Source organism: Pinus tabuliformis, chromosome 9 (genome assembly GCF_031772625.1).
Source record: "Pinus tabuliformis cultivar Carrire ecotype Pingquan chromosome 9, CPIR1, whole genome shotgun sequence".
Classification (NCBI taxonomy): Eukaryota; Viridiplantae; Streptophyta; class Pinopsida; order Pinales; family Pinaceae; genus Pinus; species Pinus tabuliformis.
This window is the reverse complement of record NC_142307.1, coordinates 443,439,011-443,462,786: the sequence shown is the minus strand read 5'-3', so window position 1 is coordinate 443,462,786 and position 23,776 is coordinate 443,439,011.

The window sequence follows — 23,776 nt, the reverse complement described above, 5'->3', positions numbered from 1 at the left end:
AGCAAATTATATGATAAGGGTACGTACCTTTAGTCCTACGTTTGAGAAGGCCTTTCGGGTCCAAACCCTTCTTGGAGTTCCCTTCTTCTCTTTTGTCCTGCAAAACAAACAGTTCAAAGAACACAGCAGTACATGGACAAAAACTTATAAATAAACCATCTTCATGTTACAAAGAAAGGTAGTTAGTTATGAAATCCAAACAACCATTTACACATGAATTCAAAACATGAATATCATTAACATAAAGAGGATTCAATTCGGGAACCAAGACATGTGTTTCTTTTATTATAGACAAATAAAGTACATAAAAAGGAATATGTTCACCTGAGTCACCTTCAGCAGGCTCCAAGCAAAGCTTCCTTCCGGATCCGTTCCAGCCTCAAGCCTCTAACAAAACTCCTTCCATGACTCTCTCCATGATGTCATAAATGGTGGATGAACATCAGCACACAAGGAAACAAAGGTTTCCTATAAAAAATGGGGGAAGTGCAGAAGGCACAAGGGACTTCAGACCTGGTCAAGGGGAAAATCTCAGCATAATAACCTTTCTCTCTATTCTCTCCTCCTTAGGCCTTCCCTTTGAGGTCATTTTATACCATCTCCAAAGTAGTTTTTTAGTTAGGATTTGGTTGGGAACAGTTGGGCCACGGGCACTAACAGGTGATCAGCAGGTAAAACCCGCGATCCCTGCCCGAAAAGAAGGAATTTTAGATTTTTTTAAGTGTTTTAATACATACACATGGGTTGGATATACACAGACCTGCGTATACACGCGTTTAACTCACGACAATGTCGCGTATAAGGGATAAAACACTGTTTTTTAAATTTTAGGACCAGGTCTAGAAGGAGGGGTTGCCGTAGGCCATGAGTACAGCATCACAAACCATAAGAGTCAGATTTGGAGCTATAACAGATGCCCCCTAATATATGAGGTTAGAAGGGGTACATGATGGCCGAAATATATTATGCGAGTACATGGAAAGGAAGTCTGTCAAAAACCGAGGAGGACTTCTCCAGAATTCAGCCTGCCAAGCCACCAAAGGAGATCAGAAAGAAACACTGTCTGAGGCGGGCATACCCATGCTCAGAAAAAGTAAAGCATGTCCGCATATCAAGTACAAGTGGTTCCACTAAGTATAAATGACTGAAAGATACATAATGGATCATCTGATCATAATGAGCAAGTACATGTCTGAATATCACATATAAGACTGTCAATGATGCTGAAAGATGCAATGGATCACTGATATCAAAGACTGGTCCTACAAGGTACCAACTGAACATGATGGAATAGGATGGTACTACATTGCAAACTCAGGTGCCAGCATATAGAATGTCGCCATGACTGACTGCAACATATAAAGTGGAGTGGTATCAACTAGCAGCAACATGAGCAACTGACAAGTGAACCAATAAATGTTGATACAACCTGAGGTCTTCACCGACCGCCGTGGTACATTTCTACACCATGGGAATAAATGATCTGAAGTCGAGCATGTGAGAAATCGTTTGATTACCGGTCATTGATGTATACCGTTAACAAACGTGAGACTACTCACCGATAATGATAATGAGCGTCAAGGTACCCAGTACAATCTAACAAGTGTGAATAGATGAGCTGGAGTCAAACACCTGTAAGAATCTATCGATCAGGAGACAATGATGGTTTCCCACTGTCGATAGCGAAGGATCTGCCACTAATGACTGCAAACCCCAAGGTACTCCCAAATGGACTCTAGATCTTTGCCCCAGAGCAATGAGTCAAAGTCGATAGGGAAATATCCCCTAGAAGGAAGGCATTAAGGCATCCTCCATCAATCTAGCGCGAGTGTAACCCGTAGGCCAATAATGTGGCTAGCGCATGGCAGAAACCCTCTAAACCAACCAATAATGAAAGCCAACACAGAGGCAAGGTATCCACCAATAGGGTCAAATGGAAACCAAGGTACTGCGCGAATCCCAATGTGTGATAATGTAAGCTGATGTCGAACACAAGGGAAACCACTCAGTCAAAGACCCATGATACTGATCGATGCTGAGCACAAGGTGACCTATCAATAATGAAAATACGGCCAGGGTGCGGCTCTAGGCTTGTCCTCAGAGCAAGGTTTCGTCGTCGATAAGGACAAGACCCGCCAGCAAGAAGTCAATGGGGACCTTCTCAAACCGGCACGAGTAAAGGACCAATATAACTGATGTGATGATAGACATGACACTGACAACCAGGGATGGCCGACTGAAAAATGAGTCAAGAGACATTGCAGAGAGGCCGACTGACTATATGGCAGCATATGATGACTTTGTATAAGTTCGCCATGCAGGAGGCACCAGTGAACCCTCCATATGATTGGAAGAGATAACCAATCAGGGGAGAACTAACTCAATAACAAAGTTATGGTGTACCTAAGTCAAACTAAATCCCACCCATGTGGAGGAGACTTTGTTTTGAGTGCTTTGTTCAAGGGCGACACGACTGACTCTATCTGCCAACAATAAATGGAAATAATGTCCCTGTTCCCGCTCTTTTTTGGAATATTTAATTTTTTTGTCTTTTTTTGTTAAGCCGGAAAAAGAATAAAAGAATGCTATGGTACAGTGGAAAGAGCGAGTGTCGGTGAAACAGATGATCTAGTTCCTGGGACAGGAATGTTCCTATGCTCAATGCAGGGAGGTGAACACTGGTCAGTGACACTCAAGGGTATGCTCCTTCCACGGGTCAAGGTGTGTCAAGCTGCAGAAGTCAAAGGCATGCAAGGTTGATTTTGCAGACGTCATGGTCAAAAGTTGGCTTAAACATGAGTCCAAGTGAAGCCGGCTCTAGGCCAAAAGGTGCAAGTGGTCAACATGCAATGCAGTAGTACAACTCAACACAAAGGAGCCTCTAGGGTATAAGGCCAGAACAAAGCGGAGAAGCTAAGAGGAATGAGTCTTCAACACATAAGTCATGGCAGGACTACAGAGGACTCCCGAGCCTACTCAAATCGGAGCATCATGGGCAACAAATGTCAGTAAGGTGCTAACTAGGATGCCCATGTAAAGGATGGCTCTACCATCATGTCATGATTTAAAGAATCAGCGAGTGAAAATGGATTACGAACCATAACACGATGGGATCGACCCTATGGCAGATGTATCGGTCAAATGGAGGCTAGTATGCATAATGCAACGGAAAAATAGTGTCCCTAACCCATATGCCAGTGAAAACACGATACCTGCCATGATGGATCAGCAGTCATGGAACCGTCTCGAACTGTCGAAAAACGTCCAAAATGTCCTGAAAAACAAACCAATCTCGACATTCCAAGCTCCCAAGTTAAAAGTCACATGAGGCCAAACAAAATACAATTTTGAAAAAATTTTGCATTTTCAAAACTTATAAAAAGAATTTTGGACTCACCATTTTTACCATTTGAGTTTGAGAGCAAAAGGAGCAATCTTCCCACAGCTAGATTCAACCGTTCAAATTCGTCGAATACCTCTAGGTAACCCTTATACTTAGCTTGCAATTGATTGTGACAGTTTTTAAGATTTATGATTGAGGTTTCACCGTTGAACTATTGTCAAAAATTCGCTCGCGGCGTATATGCAGGTTGGTAATATCGAACCCGCGTATATGCGAGCCCTACACGTGACTGTGTGCAAAGGGACCCGCGTATAAGCCGCGAATCATTTTAAACAAAAACTGACGGTTTAAACTCAATTTTTTCTCAGGATGCCTATCACGTGGCGTGAAAGAGAACATGCAGTGGTAGACAATGAAGTTATGAACAATCCAAAAGCATTGGATGCACTCTAGGGATGCAGTTTGCTTAAATTTTTCAAATTTCCAAATATGAAAGCAAACACGCGATTGCTCGAGATGCTCATTGATTATTGGGATGTCGATGAGGAAGCTTTTATGATTGATCCGATGCCACTTAGGGTAGAAGTGGAGGACATCTATTTTATCACGGGCCTTTCTCGAAGTGGAGAGGTAGTACAGTCCCGGGGCAGGTCACGGAGTGCCCTCTCGATAGAGGACTATGTACAGATATACTTCCCTGGACATCCCAAGAAGGTTGGGAGCCAGATTTCCATTACACATGTGGCGAGTTTGTCACTTAGGATAATCCTATTTACCATGGCTCGAGTGAACGGATCATCCTCGCTTCATCAGGCGTCACGGCAAAACATGAGCGTGGCAGTTGACTGTCTTACTACTGTGTTTGACTAGTGTACTCCTCTTCTGGCCAACATGAAGAGCCAGCTCACTTCTATCAGGAGGGGTTAGACTAAAAACCTTGTCTATGGAAGCATCTTGTGCACTTTCTTTTTCGAGAAGGTTCCTGCACTCCGCCCCAGGGTAGCAGTTTCCATCAGCACCCCACGCGATCCACGCATGGGTCGGTGGGCTAATATGATGAAACGTCTGGGGGGTGGGGAGGTCCCAAGGACTGCATTTGACGATGATTTCTTCACCTGGTGTGATCAGAAGATCATCGTCGTGGACGACTACCCCTATGCTGGACTAGATTTCTGAGGAGATCATGATTTAGCGTTGCCACCAAATGCAGCATGGGGCGAGATCGGTAAGATTTTTTTGATTTTATGATTTTTTTTGGATTTTTCAATATAATGATGAATTTTGAAAAATATTTTTTGATGATATTCAAATGACTGATATGATGATCATGTTCTAGACATTGGGCCTGTACGACCAGATGGATTCCCACGGCATGGACGACGTGGCCAAGGAGCCGAAGAGGTGGCTGCCGATATAGAACGGACTCTAAACAATGTCCAGCGACACTTGGCCAGACTGAGCTGCCGAGTACCAATGGACGTCATAGTGGACCTTCCTCCGGATATGCAGTGTCATGTGGTTGGCATGCCACGTGACTGGGTTCGCATCTTTCGGCGCATGGCCACTGCTATAGTGACATACTTAGACGCTCATCCTGAGCCGAGGCATTAGATATGCCGGACATGATTATGGGCATTTGAGTCCCAATTTTGTATATTTTTTGGACACACATATGTACCCTCGAGACGCTTTACGATATATATATATATATACAGTTTGACTTTTTGATGCGTGATTTTATTGTGATGGATGATTAATATGCCAGTCTAATGCTTGATTAGCGATAGAATCAGCTAACCAATTATGAGATCTTGGAATATGCAAATAATTAATATAAGTAAATGATCTTTGCAACAACCTCACCCTTAAATACTAGCGATATAAAGATGGATCACGTACCCGATAAATGTTATTTAATTGAGACACTATCAATTGAGAATCAAGATAAACTACCAGCGAGTCGATCCCATGAGAGATTGCCTCAGATAATAAATTAATAAAAGCAGTATACTCGGCCATATTGTTTGAAGCAGGACCGATGCACACGCCTCTTGATGCCATCAATTGACCAGTTGGGTAATAGAGTACCCAAGCTGCGGAAGCAAGATTTCGAGTGTGCCGACTAGCACCATCGGTGAACCCAAAATAAACCAAATCATCCATCAACACCTGCCAAAGCAGATCAAAAAGTGTTGATATCAGAAAACGCTCGATGATATATGTACAAATATACATAAAATACAAAGAATCCATTGCCTGGTAAAACTAAGCAAAGTACTTCTTTAGGTAGAGCCCATTTCGGGGCTCTGCCAGCTTGTTTCCTTCGAAATCAACTAACTCATATGATCCTTTTTCTAAAACTTGTTTAATGATGAAAGGACCGTACCACATAGGCTTAAATTTGCCTGCCCCCAAGGCATCCTTATCTTGGTCATAGACCAGGACAAGGTCACCTTCAGAAAAGACTCGAGGATGAACAAACTTATCATATTGAGTTTTAACCCTTTTCTTATGGGCCTCATTCATCATGGCAGCATCTTGACGCTGCTCATCGAGACGTTCCAAGTGAACTAGGCGCTCTTCGAGACTCGAAGTCTCAGGAAGAAGCTCAACAACCAACTTAAGAGATGGAATTTCACATTCGACCGGAAAGACAGATTCCATCCCATAAACCAACTGAAAAGGAGTAAAACCAGTATCCGTTTTGACGGAGGTTTGATATGCCCAAAGAGCCAAATACAACATAATGTGCCAATTGGACCGATTTTTATCGATTGTCCGTTGGAGTATCGTCTTAAGAGTTTTATTGACTGCCTCGACCTGTCCATTGGCCTGAAGATAATAAGGGGATGAATGCTCCTGATGGAAACCTAATTTAAGAGCCAATTCGGACATTAATTGATTCTGAAAATGACTGCCATGGTCAGTGACAATCTCTCTTGGGATACCGAATCTTGAGATAACCTGATTAAAAAGAAACGAAGCTTCCGTGTCATCGTCGTTCTTATAAGTAGGCATGGCCTCAGCCCACTTCGTAAAGTAGTCTACAGCCATGATAATGTACTTGTGATTCGTCGCTGAAGGCAGATTACAAGTTGTAAAATCAATACCCCACTTAGTAAAGGGACTGACGGTGATAACAGGAAAAAGGGGAGCTGGATGGGCATGCATCTTGCATGTAAAAATTTGACACGGGTGACAGCGTTTTACCGCTTCCACAAAGTCCTTAAAAAGTGAAGGCCAAAAATAGCCGACACGTAAGATGTGCTGGGCTGTAGCAAGCCCTGATAGATGACCACCACAAGCTCCACTATGGCAATCATTAAGCACAAAATCTGCCTCCTCTAAGGTTAAACAGCGCCGAAGGATTGAAACAACCCCTCGACGGTATAACGTGTCACCAATGATAACATAGTTTTTAGCCAAGTGACGTAATTTGCGACGTTCATCCTTGGAGAAAGTAGAGGGAAACTTCGAAGTCTGGAGATAAAAAATGATATCTCCATACCAAGGGTCAAGTGAAGAGATGAGGAATAAATGTTTGTCGGGAAAAATTTCCTCATAAATAGTATCCTCTCCACAAGGAAGCTCAGAGATTAGCTCCGCGAAAACCGTAGATTTCTTGGACTTGGCTGACAAGAACTCGAGATCGAATTCTTGCAAAATGACTATCCATGTATTATATTTGCCCCCAATCACTTGCCTACTGAGGACAAATTGAAATGGATTGACTGCCACTAAGACAAAAGTTTTGCAAAGCAAGATATAATGACGGAGCCTCTAGACAGCGTGGACAGCTGCCAAGGCCAACTTCTCAATCGGAGAATAGCGGAGTTCAAGGCCTATTAAGCCTCGGCTCAAATAATAAATCACGTGCTCAGCAAGAGCATCATCTTCCTGAACTAGAACCATACCAATGGTTGATTCTGCTGCAGCGAGATATAAAAGGAAGTCTCTACCATAATCCGGTGGACTCAAAAGCGGGGTAGAGACTAATGCCTTTTTCAAAACATCAAACGACCGCTGCACAAAGTCGTCCCACACAAATGGAACTCCTTTTCGTAGCAAACGCATGAACCCTTTAGTGATCTCAGCATAGTTTGCTATAAACCGTCTTAAGAAATTAGCCTTCCCTTGAAGACTTTGAAGTTCACGAATTGAGGACGGGGAGGCAACTGAACTATTGCCTCAACCTTGAAAGGATCAACTCGAATCCCTTCATTGGACACTATGAACCCTAACAACCGACCAGATGTAACCGCAAAAATGCACTTGTTGGGATTCAACCGGATTTTATAAAAACGACAACGTTCAAAAACCAATCGAAGATGACTAGGATGATCAGTTCTCTTTCGAGAACAAGTAGCGAGATCATCCAAGTATGCCTCGATGACATGTTTGATGTCGTGGAAAGCGTATGACATGGCCCGCTGAAAAGTGGCTCCAACATTTTTGAGACCAAAAGGCATCTTTCTATATGCAAAGGAACCCCAGGGACATATAAAAGCTGTCTTATGTTGATCTTCAAGACGGATAGAGATTTGATTATAACCCGAAAAACCATCCATGAAGGAAAAAATTTCATTACCCGCACACTCGTCGATAATATGATCAATGAATGCCGTGGGGTAATTGTCTTTCGGACAAGCCTTATTTAGGTCCCTAAAATCGATGCATACTCGGATTGTTCCTTGCCTTTTGTCCACAGGGACTGGATTAGAAACCCAATCAGTAAGAGGAACAGGGTATATAAAAACCGCCCTTAGCAGCTTCTCAACCTCAGCTTTGATAGCCGCTGCTTTCCTAGGGTTGACTGGCCGAAGCCTTTGACAAACTGGTTTTGCGTTTTCGTACGTCTTCATCTCATGTTGAACTATAGAAGGATAAATGCCAGGCATTTCCTCATAAGACCAAGCAAATACATCACAATATTCTTTGAATAGGTTGGTGTAAATTTGAATTTCTTCAGGGGAACACTCAATTCCAATGAAGATATTTTCGATGACGTTAGCTTCCCTAGAGATGTTTATAGGTATCATTTTTGAAGTTACCGATATATTACCTTCGGCACAAACCCGTGCTGGAGCCAAAGGGTTCGACACCGTACAAACATCGCTAGCGAGGAGCTCGGAGAATCTAGATTCTACTTCCTGCAATGGAGGAAGAAAGTATGAACGATGGTGTAAGTCTTCCCAAGGTCGATCTATACCCATCATGACTTCGAGGATTGCTTCTTCAGAAGGCAGAACCGATTCTAAGCAGTCCAAGGCAGACGTAGAATCAAGGCTCCAAGCCGGGGCCACATGACCATCTAACTCCTCTTCGGAAAAATGAGTAGAATGGTTGTCTGCAGAGTCTACGATAGAATGATATCTAAGCTCAGCTGCAGATATAGGGAATGCCATTCCATTTACTTGTCCTTCAACTAATGTGGTCATAGGTGAAGGCAAGGTCCAAGAGTCTGAAAAATAATGAGTTCGGAAGAACTCTTCTCGAGGAGACTCCTTAGATGATGAAATAGCATTAATTTTAGCGAAAGGAGAGGGAAGATCAAATGTACCCATCAATGAGGAATACTCCCTACTCCTAAATTCTCAGTCGGAGGGCAAGGGTTATCCACTAAAGGGACAGTAGAGTCAGAGCTTGCTTTAGGATCAACTGGACAATAGTCCAATTGATCAACCTTAACGATTTTCCCCTCATGAGGAAAGCAAATTACACGAAACAGAGTCGAAACAACAACATCCATCTCGTATACCCAGTTCCTTCCTAATAGGAGATTTTAGTCTAGGTTAGCATCTATGACCTCTACTTCAATATTGACGACCTTTCCCCCAACACATATAGGAAAGGCCGGGATAATCCCATGCGGCTTGTGAGAATGACCGTCAAATTCAGTCAAGACGGTGGGTGAAGGAACAACCGAAGGTGATCCAATAGCCTTCCAGCATGACATCGACATAACACGTGTGGAAGCTCCTTCATCTACTACGGTGCGAAAAATATTGATTTTCCGGTATGTAGACTTTATTTGGAAAGCCATATGATGAGGGAGTCGCTTTTTGACATTTAACATGTCAAAAGTGAGCACTAAAGAATTAGCTGGATCGACTGCTCCAATTGCGGAGAGTAAAGTGCTTCTCTGAGATGGACACGACTGGAGAACCTCTAAAGCGGACATGGCGCACGGACTCTGAGCCAGATCCTCCACAATGGAGTAATTCTGGGTGGCCCTAGCATTAGGATTAATCGTCGCGCATTTAGCGGAACCTTTCGGTATCCGTGGTATAGTCTCGACAGAGGGTCGCTCGATATGAAGGTCAGTACTTCCGAGAACAGTCTTGTCCTTGGAAGTTTCGGCTTCACCATAATCACGTGATCGAGTAGCCACGTGGATGTTAGAACCCATCATGAAGACATTTGACAATTTTCCCCCTTCTTGGTTGCCCCCAACGGAGGTTCCAGGGTTCGAACTCGCGCCAGCAAGAAGTTGTTGCCCTTGGGGAAACGAGTTGGTTAACACAGCTTGAGAACTAGAAGTCCCTTGCTGTCCTAACAAGTGCTGACCATCTTCAATCTTAGGGCAGAGATGAGTTAGATGGTCTCCACTGCACAACTTGCATGGAAACTTGACTTTCTTTCTCAACTCATTTCTACCACCACCAGCATTGTTGCCGGATTTATTTGCATCAGGCTTCCCATCCTGGTTCTTTTTCTTACCTCGTCCTTTCTTTTTCCCATTGGAATTTTGATTTCCTTTGGGATTATCAGACTGGACGGCATTTATTGAAGAAGTTTGGGAAGCGGGGGGATTAGACGATGTGACTTGGTTGTTAGAAGCAGTTTGCAAGGACAACTGCTGTAATTGATTCAACAAGTTCACGGTAGTTGTGTCTACTGACCCGACGATACCGTCCGCATGCGGACCTGGCTTCGACTTAGCTACATCAACCTTAGATCCAGGAGCATCTGGAAAGTACTTTTGTAGGATCCCAGACTGAGAGTAGATTAATTCTAATTGCTGGGCCCTAAAAATGGCTTGCTCCTCAGAATAGACCCCAGACATGGAGACATCCTTGGAGATCTCGGGTTGTAAAGACTTCAAAAACCACTCGAGACGGTACTCCGGAGGGATTTCAGCTTTAATGAGCCTCTTTCTCCGTCTCCATTCCTGAATATGATCAGAAATGTGGGTTGCCTTATCCTGACGAAAGGTGGCCAGAAGTTCAGTTCCGGCATCATAGCGGACAGGCAACTGGAAGTGATTTAGGAAAATATTGGCTAAGTCAGCGAATGATTTAAAGCTGCCCCCTTGAAACTCTATATACCATTTGGCCGCATTACCAGTCAAGGTGCACTGAAAGAGTCTCAACCTAATCGAGTCATCGATAAGGGAGTTAGATGAGCACCACAAATGGAATGTGGTTACATGGTCGCCTGGGTCTTCACCACTCTTCCCTTCGAATTTTGGAATGTCCGAAGGGAGTTTGGTTGGGACCGGAGGCCAGGCGGGATTGTACCTGATTGGGTCATTTGTTAACTTAGTGAGATCTAGCAAGTTTAATGTTGCCAGAAACAGAAGACTAGGAGGACCTTGGGGATTCCACCCAGACTGGGCAGAACTCCCAAAGCTCTGAAAAGATTGTCCTGGAATTTGGGAGGCACCAGGTTTCCCGAAGTGACCAATAGAACCGGCTGAACCAAAAGGAAAGCCTTGTGGTCCAACAAAATTTGGAGTTTGACCAACTCCGACCGTATAACCTCCATAACCAGCAAAGTTTCCTCCTAAAGGATTGTAGGGAGTTGATAACCCCTGATACGGATTCCAAGCCGAAGCAAGGGGAGGAATACTTAGAAACATGCTAACCGTGGAGTACGGCCTATTCCCTTATTGGCCGATAAACGAATTCCCAGTTTCCGCACTACTAACCCCAGGGTTATTCCAACCTTGGAAAGGATTGCTGCTTTGTCCTACAGAAGAAAAAGGCATGGATCCTACCGTCGGTTTGGAATGTGGTATATGACCACTTCCGAAAGGAAAACCCTGGAATGAAGCCGATCCGCCCATCATGGACGTAGCAGCACTAAATGGAACCGATGGAATACCCTGTGATTGGGTGCCCAAAGGGGAGAGTCTAGTACCAAAAGCACTGGTTTGGGAATTTCCACTCGTGGACGGAATGGAGGTAGACCCAACTAAAGATGTGCTAGAAAAATATCCAAACAAGGAAGCGGAGGGGATGGAAATGGTTCCTCCCCCTTGCACCGATGTTGGGGTTTGCATAGTCGTAGCACTCGTAGAAGACATGCTTCGAGTAGTGGTCATCGATGGTAAGCGCGTAGCGTAACCTGGACTTGACGGTCTATGCGTTGGAGTCCTGACGTATTGCAATACGTCTGGATGACTAGATGGTAGTGGAGAATTTGGAGCCACTAATGACTCTGAAAGTTCTTCTACCTCTATGTTATTCTCCGCTTGAAAGCGAACTCGAGAAAGGACTGGAGTGTCCCTCTCTTGCTCAGAAGTCTCAGGCCTTGCTTGGCCGCTAATGCCCCCGAGAGGAGGATCAATCCCCGATGCATCAACCGGCGTGGGACGAAACCCACCGGTAGTATTGCCTCTGCGCCTTCTAGGAAAAGGCTCTAAACTTGGTGGCGAGAGACCACGAAGTCTTCGAGACCGTCTTGGAGATCGGTCAGCCACTTTGAATTTTTTGTTATGATCTAACTAAAGACTCAAAAAATTGAAATCTAAGCCAACTAGAAGCACAGAGCACACACTATAAAGTCCCTAAAGATACATCCAGTCAAACAACTTCCAAGTATTTCCACTCCGGGTGATTAAGACTGGACACCAAAATACGAGAAAGTGAAATAAGGGGCCTTTCGAAGATAGTCTGGGATGATGAGGGCCCAGTCCTATCAATGAAGGTATCAGAGGAAGTTACGATGACCTCCTAACAATAGCCTGCGCCGGTGAGGGCCCCCAAGCTTCGCAAGGGTGCCCTCCAGTAGTACTGTCGAGAGTGATGCAACGTTGACCTCAGGTGCCATGGGATTCCCCTCCGCAGCCACCTGTGTAGTTCCCTAGGAGAAGCAACTATGGATACCAAGTCGTCACAGAAGCTAGGCGGAACAGTCGTGAGGAAGTTCGGACAAGTAGGAGAGGGGGTATCTCTCTTCCCTGTCTTCACAGACCGTCGTGCTTAACTCCCAGATCCAGAGCTTTCCTGGTCGTCCTAACGCTATTGGATTTTCTCTCGTTATTCAGACTCCTATGTTTGAAGTTTATATGGCCTTGGAGAGTTAACTCTCCACTCGCCTAATCCAAGGCCCTAAAATCCTAATCTTGTTGGTGTAACTGACTAAAACAAAAAGTTCTAGTGAATTTTAGTTAGCACTTGATTTTATTAGGTTGTTCTTTAAGTCACAAGGTAACGGAAGTGAAACTAGTGATGTTTTTTGACGCAAAAGAAATTAATAAAAACTTAACTACATGCGCATGCACTTTTTTGTTTTTCGATGAAGAGCAATTTCTATAGGGTTCAGAGGTACTTCCAATAAAACAAATTTTTCTTTTCTTTTCGTTAATGCACACTTCACACTCACAAAAGTTAACAAAGCTATATATGCCTAAAAGGGGATGCAAATCTATCCTAATGCAACAACTATATGTGGATGCAAGATTCAAAACTATTCTAAAAACAAAAATGAAAGTTGCTTGTTTATCAAACTTTATCTTGCCACTTAAGATGCTTAGATGGAATATGAGATGTTTCCATTCATTTTTTCTAAACACTAAAAACAAGTTCTAAGACAAACATAAAGCACTATCACTTCTCTAAAAGGAAACCAAATGAAAAACAAGTTCAAGAAAGCAAAACTAAGATTTTCAAAATATTTTCTTCAAAGAAACAAACAAAAAGTCTTTTCAAAAAATGCTCTCAACAACACTGAAACTTGTGATTGAAGAATAGGCAATTAAACACTTTTGCGAATCAACACCACTTAATGGATGAAAACCCAACAAAAATAAATGTGCTTGAAATCGCTCTTAACAATCAAAAGCAGTAATGAAAGCCTTGGCAATGAAAACCAAAAAGATCAAAAAGACAAATTCCAAGAAAGTGTCAATCAACAACTTTCATGAAACAAAGAAGCAAATGGTCACAAAAAGCGATTTTGTCAAGCAAACAAAAAAGTCACCAAAAGCAAGATTAACACAAAGATTTAATTCAATCTTCCTACCCTGATGAAATAGAGCAGCCCAGATTCCTAGGCAGAAATCTTGCGTGTCTTAGCAAAAACGATGACGCTTGCAATCAACAAAAAGCCAAACCAACACTCCTTATAATCAGAGAGAATTCAGAAAGAGATGCTCGCTGTAAAACAAATAACTGATACTGGAAAATGACTGTTTCAGACTGACTCAAACCACCAGACAAACCTTCAAAGGCCAAAAATAATTTACAAATCTTGAAAATTGGGATATATATGCGACTGTACTGTAGTACAGATTGCGTGTATACGCGACTATGTTTGAGGAAACCTGCGTATACGTGGGTTCACTCAAAGAAACAAGCGTATATACGCCTCTGTATCTAAGAAAAACAACGTATATGAAAAGCTTCAAGAAAAATAAAAAAGACAAACTGAAGAAACTGGCAAAGCTTAAAGTTCAAGAAAAGACTAGACAGTAACAATAAGCAGACAAAGGTAGTTGAGCCCTGATTGGCTTGAAAAAAACCCAAACTAGGAACAACAAGAGTGTTGTCCCCAGTGGAGTCGCCAATTCTGGTAGAGGGAAAAACTCCCCTAGGGCTTTTTGGGTGAAACCCTAGCAGACTGAAAGTTGTCTATTCAAAGAAACATGCATTCATACAGCCATTATACTATTATAAGCAAATTCTATGATAAGGGTACGTACCTTTAGTCCTACATTTGAGAAGGACTTTAGGGTCCAAACCCTTCTTGGAGTTCCCTTCTTCTCTTTTGTCCTGCAAAACAAACAATTCAAAGAACACAGTAGTACATGGACAAAAACTTATAAAGAAACCATCTTCATGTTAAAAAGAAAGGTAGTTAGTTATGAAATCCAAACAACCATTTACACATGAATTCAAAACATGAATATCATTAACATAAAGAGGATTCAATTCGGGAACCAAGACATGTGTTTCTTTTATTATAGACAAATAAAGTACATAAAAAGGAATATGTTCAGCTGAGTCACCTTTAGTAGGTGTTGGATACCTATACCAATAGGTTTCATATTTCATGATTGGCCAAGGAAAGTCCAAATATGCTCTGCTTTGATATCACAAAGATCCCATATTTCCTAGAAAACAAGAGGTGTGTAAAGTGTTTCAAATATTGATGACCTTATTTCAAATTTTGATGGATGGTCCAAAAGTCTAATCTGGATCATGCCATGTTTAAATTTTCTGTTGTAGAATAGAGAAAGGAGTCTGTCCAAACTGGTTAATCTTGGCAGACAACTAGTTTAGGTAGAGAAGAAAAGGATCCCAACAGCCTAATCTGGGACCTTGGAAGAGATAAGGGTAGAAGTAGATAGAAAAGAATAAAGAAAAAGCCAAAGAAAAGAAAAGGCAAGTAAGGGTTTGCAAGTCCAAGTGCACCCTCCAATGGAGAAACAAAAAATGCTAGGAAAATAGCTGGGTAAGTAGTTGTGGTTGCAGAAAGGGCATTTTCACCATTGCACATATGTCAAAAGATGTATTGCCAAGGCAAAATCTATCAATGGACAAAGTGGTTAATTCCATCAAATTACAGCAAGGAGCATGACTAACCTCCCTTTCCCCCTTCACTCCATTATTAACATTCCCTTTTCAGCTGAGATTCATGGAGAAAGACCATGGTTTTATGGTGGTTCTTGTTCACACAAAGGCCACATTTCTTGTCTAAGATCTTTTCATTTTGATCTACTCTCAAAACTAAATCAATTTCAGATAAACTCAGTGAGATCCCCTTCATTTTCTCCCTCATTCATATTAACCTCTAATTCTACTATGTAGCTCCCCTATCTTACCCTTCCCCTAATAATATTAACACTATGGTGTATAAAGCCCCAAATTCTATAAATACTCCTCCCCTTGGCATTATAGCCATATGTTCTTCAAAAGGAACCAAAGTGACCTCTGGTCACCTTGGTGAACCTATCACGTCCCATTCCCCCTTGCTACAAGCCAACTTGCTCCTCAAACCACCATTTGCATTGAAAAAACCCTTATAAACCCTCTTTTACCCTTAAATCCTTTGCAAAAATTACCCAAAGTCTAAAAAGCCCGCCTCTGGCACATTTCCAAAAGGTTAGCGCGCAGTTTGTTTTAATGGAAAACATTGAAAAAACATCAAAAAACCCACAACCCAAAGTTTTCCGCCCGCGCATATACTCTGAGCACGTTGTTGCTCCGCCCACCGTCGGATCAGGTCCCGAGGATCCGACGATCCACAACAATATCGGAGCGGCCCCCATGGTGGTTCTTTACCGCCCGAGAAAGTGACGTTGCGTCACGTCACGGGCAGGCCACGCGTCAAACAACAAGGGCTCTCGGAGCTAGGCCTGACACTTTCAGCGCCGTACCCAGACCGCCCCGAGAGACCGTAGCGGCTAGCCTTAACCGTAACCGCTACGGTCCTGACCACCAGCTGCCCTCCTATGTCATATCGCCACGTCATTTCTGCTTATCCTTTTGCCGTTGATTGGTCCACCTCGCTAATGACATGGCTGCCACCTCATCGCCCCCATGGACCAATTGCTTACCGCCACGTCACCCGATGACATCAGCTGACGTCACTTGACCTTGACCCGCCAATGACGTCATGCTGACGTCATCACTAAAAAGCACCAAAATGGTAAAAAGGTCCATATTAACCCAAAAAACCGTGTTTTTCTCACTTTTTACTCCTGTCGCTACTTCGGCTCTGCATGGCTGTTTACGTCCAAATTTTCGCCAACCTGCTCAGTTAACCAAGGCGACCTCTAGAGCTCCAACCGTGCACGCCTATGCGACCTCTGTTCGTCAATTAACAGGTATTTACGTTTGCTGCCCTCCATACGCCTGTTATTGAAATTAAAGTTACTCAGAGGGCTAAGGAGACCTTAAAAATTATATTTTCACCGGCCATTTCCCTCTGCACATCCACATTTGCAACTGTGAAGTCCAAAAACACCAGTCGAGCCTTAATACCTGTAATTTCGCTCAAAAACAACATTCACTGTGTATTCCCGGCAAATTTCTTGTTAAACTCAATTCACCCGCTAAAAGAGGACATAGTGAGACCATAGAGAAGCCCTGCTCCTGAAACAAACAGTATTTCAACTGCTGTTGTGTAAATTCCTCCTCTGGTATCTGAGATACAAACTATTTTTACAGAAAATCACTTCTATTCTGTGTTGCTTCCATTAAACCATCCACCTACAATTGTTGAACTTTGAAGAAGATCATGGAGACTCCCATTGTTCTCAACATCAAGCCCCTCAATGCCCCTCACCAGGAATTGGAGTGGAAAGCCCTGGGAGATATGGATTACCAAATGCTGGACTGGTTTCTTATGGGCTCCAAATACAATATCCAGATGCTGAATGAGTTGAAAGCCCAACACCTGAGTGGAGCAGACATCTTGGGTTTTTGGGACTCAAACCTGCCAATCTACAACCTCCCCCAGGTAAATCCTATGCCAGAGTTGATATACAGCTGCCAGGAATGCTATGACCCAAACCAAAGAGCTGTCATCAGCCCCACAGGCTCAGTCCTGTTCCAGATCACCCCAGAGAGTATTAATGAGATGCTGCACTTCCATACTGCCAAGCAATTGACCCCCCTCAATATGCAGAATTTGATAAAGAAAGGGAGCAAGCTGTCAATTGACCAAATCATTAAAATCAATCAGTTGTTTGTAAAACTAGGCTCTGAATCAGTCAGAACTCCTCCTATTGGATATCAGTACTTGAATGAATTGGGCAGGATGTTAGTGGATTTGATCAGCTATGCCCTAGGATTCAAGGGAATGGAAGATGTGGATGAAACCATAATAGCAATGCTGTCTCTATTCTCTCCTGGTAAGCCCCCAGCTGTGCATTATGATTATGCTACATACATTGCAGATAAAATCCATGACCAGTTTATGAACTTGAAGAGAGAAAGACTATTCAGGTATACCTCATACATATACCACCTCTTCTTGTTTTATCAACCAGCTACCTTCTCTTTTCCTTTGAAGCAACTCAATGCCCAAGGAAATCCAAGATCAGTGGTGTTCTGGACCTCTGTCTTTCACTATACATCTGTGTCACCTTACACATACAATGAGTTCATTGACTTATTCATTTATCCAGCCTTGACAGTATTGCATGGTGTTCCTCCTCCAAGGCTAACTGATGATATGAAGAGAGTTCTTCACCTAAACAAAACCTACAGCATTGGTACTTGGTACCTCTACCAAAACCACACAGTCATCAGAATATATGGTTGTGAGTTGACACCTTTTAGATTGCCAAGGTATGTCCCCATGAGGCTTTTTGCCTTGGAATATTTCAGACAGTTTGGCAACTCAGACTACCTGCATTTTCAGAGCAAGAACAAGAAGTCACAGCTAAAGGTGAGGAGCCAGCTGGGTCCTTTCCTATATAACAGAAAAGAGGAGGGATGGAAAGAGGCAAACACTATCCTAGAAGGCCTCATACTGCAAACTAGTTTTGAATGGATACCCTATGACCCCAATCATTTTGTCTCCCTCAGGAGGATAAAATACAAATTGGGTGGTTATGCACACAAGAGACAACCTGAGATTGAACAATATGCCAATGCATTAAGCTGGGAAGAGGGTACCTTAGAAGAAGAAATAACTGCTGAAGAGCTTCTAGAAAGAGAAGCTAGAAATATACAAAAGCAAGCTGACTTGGAAAATTGTGGACAGGTTCCTCATTCATACAGAAGACAGCTTGGAGCAGCTACTACATCATCAACAACACAGCAGCAAGCTGCCAGGAAAACACCACAAACAACCAGTAAAGATAAAGGGAAACAGGTGGAACAGCCACCTCCATTGACAGAAGAGCAAGTGGAAACATTGCTACAACAGCAAGAAGAGATGGAACAGTAGGAACAAGGGCAGCAGCAAGAAGAAGTGCCACTTAAGGAACAACAACCCTTGCAGCAAGAAAGGGTGATTGACACTCCTAGTTCCACTGAGCAACAGGCTCAGAATATAGTGCCTCCTAGGGCAGAAACTACCTTTGATACATCGGTCCTCCAAACCCCACAAAATGAGGACTTAACCAGGAAAAGAGATAGAGAGACTCCCCTGACTTCATCCATCAATCAGGGAGAGAAAAGGCAAAGGTTGAATGACTTCCCAGAAGATGATGAGGCAATAAGACAAGCATCGGGCATGGGCCCACCCAGCCGAGAAGTATCAGCCAGTTCATTCCAGCATGAACATGATAGAGCTATGGGAGGAGAGGTCAGCTCCTCCAGCCAGCACAAAGAAGGACAGGTAAGCATCAAATAGCAGTTTATCGACATTAAAAGGAGGAGTGATCCTATTAAAGTACAGCTGTACAATCATTTGCTGAACCTGGCTCCCACCAATCAGCAAAGACTCATGTCTGCCTTTGATGTAAGTGAAGGCAAAATGATCATGAGTCACTTCATGCCCACAACTCTGCACCCCCAATCTACCTCGGATTACCTAAGGACCAACATGGAGGTTCTGGCCAAAGATATACACCCTATGGATAAAATCGAACTGCATAAACAAACTGGTGAAATGGTGTATGCCTCCTTGGCAGATGAAACATTGGAAAACTACAAATTGAAGAGCAGCCTTGATAATACAGCCTCTCAGCTGGAATTGGAGAGAGCATCATCACAAGCCAAGGACAACAGAATCAAGTCCTTGGAGGATGTAATTATAGAAATAGGACATGATCCTAAAGATGTTAAAGGTATCCAGGAACTGTTGAAGATAAGGGATCAAGACATGGCTGCCTTAAGGAGGAAAATCAAGCTCCCAGCCACCATCCATCCTCAAACAGATGAAGTTGCTCAGCAAAGGCTAGAAAAGGATGCTACGGATTTGATGATATCCTTATACAAGGAGCTGGTTCGGACTCAAGACCAGCTAGGACAATCAGAAGCTGCAAAGGCAGCATTACAGACAGCATTAAAACAGAGAGAAGAGGGCCAAACTTCCCAGCCCCCTCCAGAAGTAATCAATCTTGAAGAAGCCCCTCCAACAACTACTCTTCCTCCTCAGCAGACAGGAACTACAGCACCATCTACAGCAACAACTACGCCAACAACAGAGCAGACTCCTAGTCTGGATATGCAGAAGCTGCAAGCTGAGATCCGAGTTCTTGAATCCCAAATGAAAGAGCTTGATGAAGTCAAAAGGTCTTTGACTAAGGTGAATGAAAGATTTGACAAAAGCAAGCAGAATGAGGCAGCAAAGGAAAGAGAAATAAAAGTTCTAAAAAAGAGAATAGCTGAACTGGAAAAGGAGCTTGCACTAGAAAAAGTAACAGCAGAATTAAAAGCAGTCCTCTGGGGCAACATTGGTCGATCCATCACCAATCAGTGGCAGTATATTGAGACTATGGATGAGCAAATAGTACTCATCACAAAGGCAAACAAGGAAATACACAGAGCAAGAGCAAGCCTTGGCCACATGCCAGATGCTGCCAGCAGAATGATCAATATTTTAAATAACAAGACAAGCTCTCAGCTGGCCACCATGGGAATTACTAACAGGACTGAAACAATCTCAGTAGTTAAAAGAGTCCTGACACTAAGAAGCCTAGTTGGAACACTGGAGAGGAGAACACAGGACATGCAGACCGAAATCAACAAATTCCTGGACAGATTCCTGGCATTACAAAACAGAGGCCTCCCCAGCATATTAAGCAGTGTAGGAAGACTGCTTACCCTGGAAAATTACATCAAAAGGGTTGATGCCCATGCTGCAGCACAAATTGCAAAACAACCTAGTACCTCAGCAGAAACAGGGCCAGCATCAGGGCAGAATTTGTATGATAGGGTGGATAACCTGTTTTTTATCATGAATGAAATTGATCACCTGTTTGATACACCACCAAATTTCTTTAAGTATACAGAAGCAGATGAGACTATGGGGCCAATCATAAATCACCAATTGCCCACACAGGAAGTATGGAGGAATTTGACACAGATAATCTTATCAGGCCCGAACCTGTAGCGTTAATTTTCTCCAGTTTACGAACAATCATGCACAAGCAGAATTTTGGTGGATAACTCCACAAGGAAAGGACAGATGCTGAGCCAACTCAGCAGGGCTATTTACTCACCACAGCAGCAATCACAATCACAGGTGGCAGACCCAAAATACAGCGCACGAGCCATAAAGTCGGGTTCTCTAGCATTTGATCAAAGTATCCCAACCGACTTAGCAGCTCCCAAAGGCCAAAATATCTTCTGACAGAACATCAAGACGCCTTTATTTTGTATTCAATGCTGTAATAAATTTCTGATAATAATATCTCAAAAGTTGGTGAGAACATTAAGTCTGAGATAACTTAGAACTCAGATATTTTTGTAAAATCGTATGTATATATTCGCCCCCCACTGAAGCTTAAGGGGTTGTTGTTATTTTCATTTTGGAGATCTCACTTGCTGTAAAATTCTCAGAGAAATAATACAAAGGGTGAATGGAATTTCCAAAGTTGGGCGTACCTTGATGCATTGTGATGAATGGTGAATGTTGCAGGATTCCAGAGTGTTTCATAAAACAATAAGTCTTTCTTAAATCTCTGTGTTACATGTTTTCGAGGCTTTTGTTCTCTTTTATTGTTTAAATGTTTTATACTTAATAGCAAAGTAGAAGAATAGTTCCAGGATTTAATCACTGATTACCCTGAACTCAATCTAAGCTATTATCCATGTTTTCTTCAGATACAGTGAATGAAGTGTAATTCTTAATTGCTGCACTTTAAAACTATATCTTTTACAGTGATAGACATTCCCAGGGATTCAAGTTTGCTCCTGAGACATCTATCCGTTTCTCATACCTAGTTTGGTGGAAATACTTGAATACTTTAGTGAAAATTCTTAATTGCTTTCACTGGTTTTTTCACCTGTTTGTGTTGTAAATCAAAAATTTTGTTATATGAAGTATCCAAATGGCCCTGTAAGTTTCACCAATTCACCTCAAGGTTTCTAGACACCTACAGCCATAGACTCCATTGCCCAATGATATTTGACTCTTTGAACATTATATCACAAGACCTGAAAGAAAATCTTCAACCAAAACATAAACAAAACCTGTGCGTAATACCTAGCCTAAAACACTATCATAACAGATACAAATCATAAAGAGAGAGCCCTCTCTGATCACAGTTTGGCTAGAAGCAGTGATCCAAAGATTGGTTAGTGGTTACCCCGGCCGTATTCCCTTGGGAGTCATAGGGAACAACCTGGGTGTTAACATAATTGGCGACTCCACTGGGGAGTTCTTAAGATTTTTCAATTACTATCTATCTTCCAAAGCTACCATCAAGCCTGAAACTAGCCAAGAGGCCTTAGAACTGTTTCTGTAATACAGGGACAGCTTTAGGGAAGAGCTAATTAGGGAATCTTCATCCCAGCTTTGGAACATATATAGCCATTCCAAAATTCACATCCAGTCCTTGCATATATAAACTTCTTGTACAAATTCAAAAGAAATTAGAAGCTGGCTCCCAAAAGAAACCCAAGGCACACTAGGGCAAACCCTGACCCTAATCAACCTATCATTGTTGATAATCCAAATATCATTCCAAAGAACATTAGGAGACAGCAAAAGCAGGAGAAGCCTGCTGAGTCAGATATAATTTCAGATCAGCCTATCTGCATTCCCACACCCTGCAAAGTTCTTTTCCGGTCCACTCCTAGTTCCCCTAGTTCATCATCAACACCTCAAAGTCCTCCTCTTACATCTTCACCCACTGCACATACTCTTTCAACCAGTTCCCCATTTGTTACCCATCCCATTAACCCTGTTACACCAGTAATCCCTGCTGTCCCATTTATTCCTGTCAACCCTGTAAATCCCATAAACATGGCCAACAGGTATGCACCTCTGCAGATACCAGCTAATGCTCCAGCTCTACCCCAAGACTACCAAACCAAAATCTCATTTTTTGACTCCCATGGCCCTTTGCTAGCTGTCCAGCATGCTAAGAAGATGCAAGACCACTTTGAGACCTATGAAATAGATGATAACAGTGTCAGGATGAGAATTTTTGTTCAAAGCTTAACTGGGGATGTTAGAACTTGGTTCAGATCCCTCAATGCAAACTCCATTGCAACACCTGATCAGCTTTACGAAGCCTTTACTGAGAGATGGGAGAAGAAGAAAGATCCTCTCCACATACTTGGTGAATATAACACTATTAAAAGAGGTCCCCAAGAAACAGTTTTGGAATATTGTGCTAGGTTTAACAATGTATATAATGCTATCCCACAGAACTTAAGGCCCCCTCCTGATTTGGCCCTGTATAACTTCCCTGACGGTTTTGATTCTGATATGGCCTATCAATTGAAAGAAAGAGATCCTCCAACCCTTGCAGAAGCTCAAAGGGTTGCAGTCACTGTAGAGGCTAACCTAATTGCCAAAAGAAACAGGGCAAAGTTGGAAAAGAAGACTGGCTTCAGAGAAGAACCCTCAGGTTTTGATCAAAAGCTGGATGCAATACTAAACAGCATGAAAAGATTGGGTGAAAGAGTGGAATCAGTTGAAAGAAAATCATCATGGGAGGCATCACAAAGCAACCCTCCTAGAAACCCGAATTTTAGGAGAACTCAGAACCCAAACATAGGAAAGACAAGTGCTGACCAAGACATTAGACCCCCTTTTCAAGAAAACTATGCAGAAACTTCCACAGCCAATCAGCTCAGTGAAGATCCTGAAATTAACTTAATGGGTCTGGATGGTAAAAGCCATGTTTTCCTAACGCAAGAAGACCATGAGGAGGATGAAAGCAAAACATTCCAAACTAAATCAGGAGAATCCTTTGACTTTAAACAAGGATATGATACTGCTGTCTATGAAGTCCATAAACAGTATAAACTGAGGAGTAGGACTGTGAATGTAAACCAGCCCGACAAGATAAAGGATAAACAGAGGTCTAAAGAAACCATGATCACAGAACCCAATGACAAAATAAACTTTCCTGCAGAAGAAATTGTAGTTGAGGAGGTTACTGAACTGCTGTCCCCACTACAACAGCCCATGGCAACTTCGTCCTCTCACCCTGATTCAAATTTTACCCCTCAAGACATGAGTAAAAGGGGCAGGTCTCAAAATCAAGATGAAATCCAACAAGAAGATTTAATGAACAAAGAAAAGACTGGTATCCGTGACTCTAAAACCCAAGTTGACAAACCTTTTGACCTA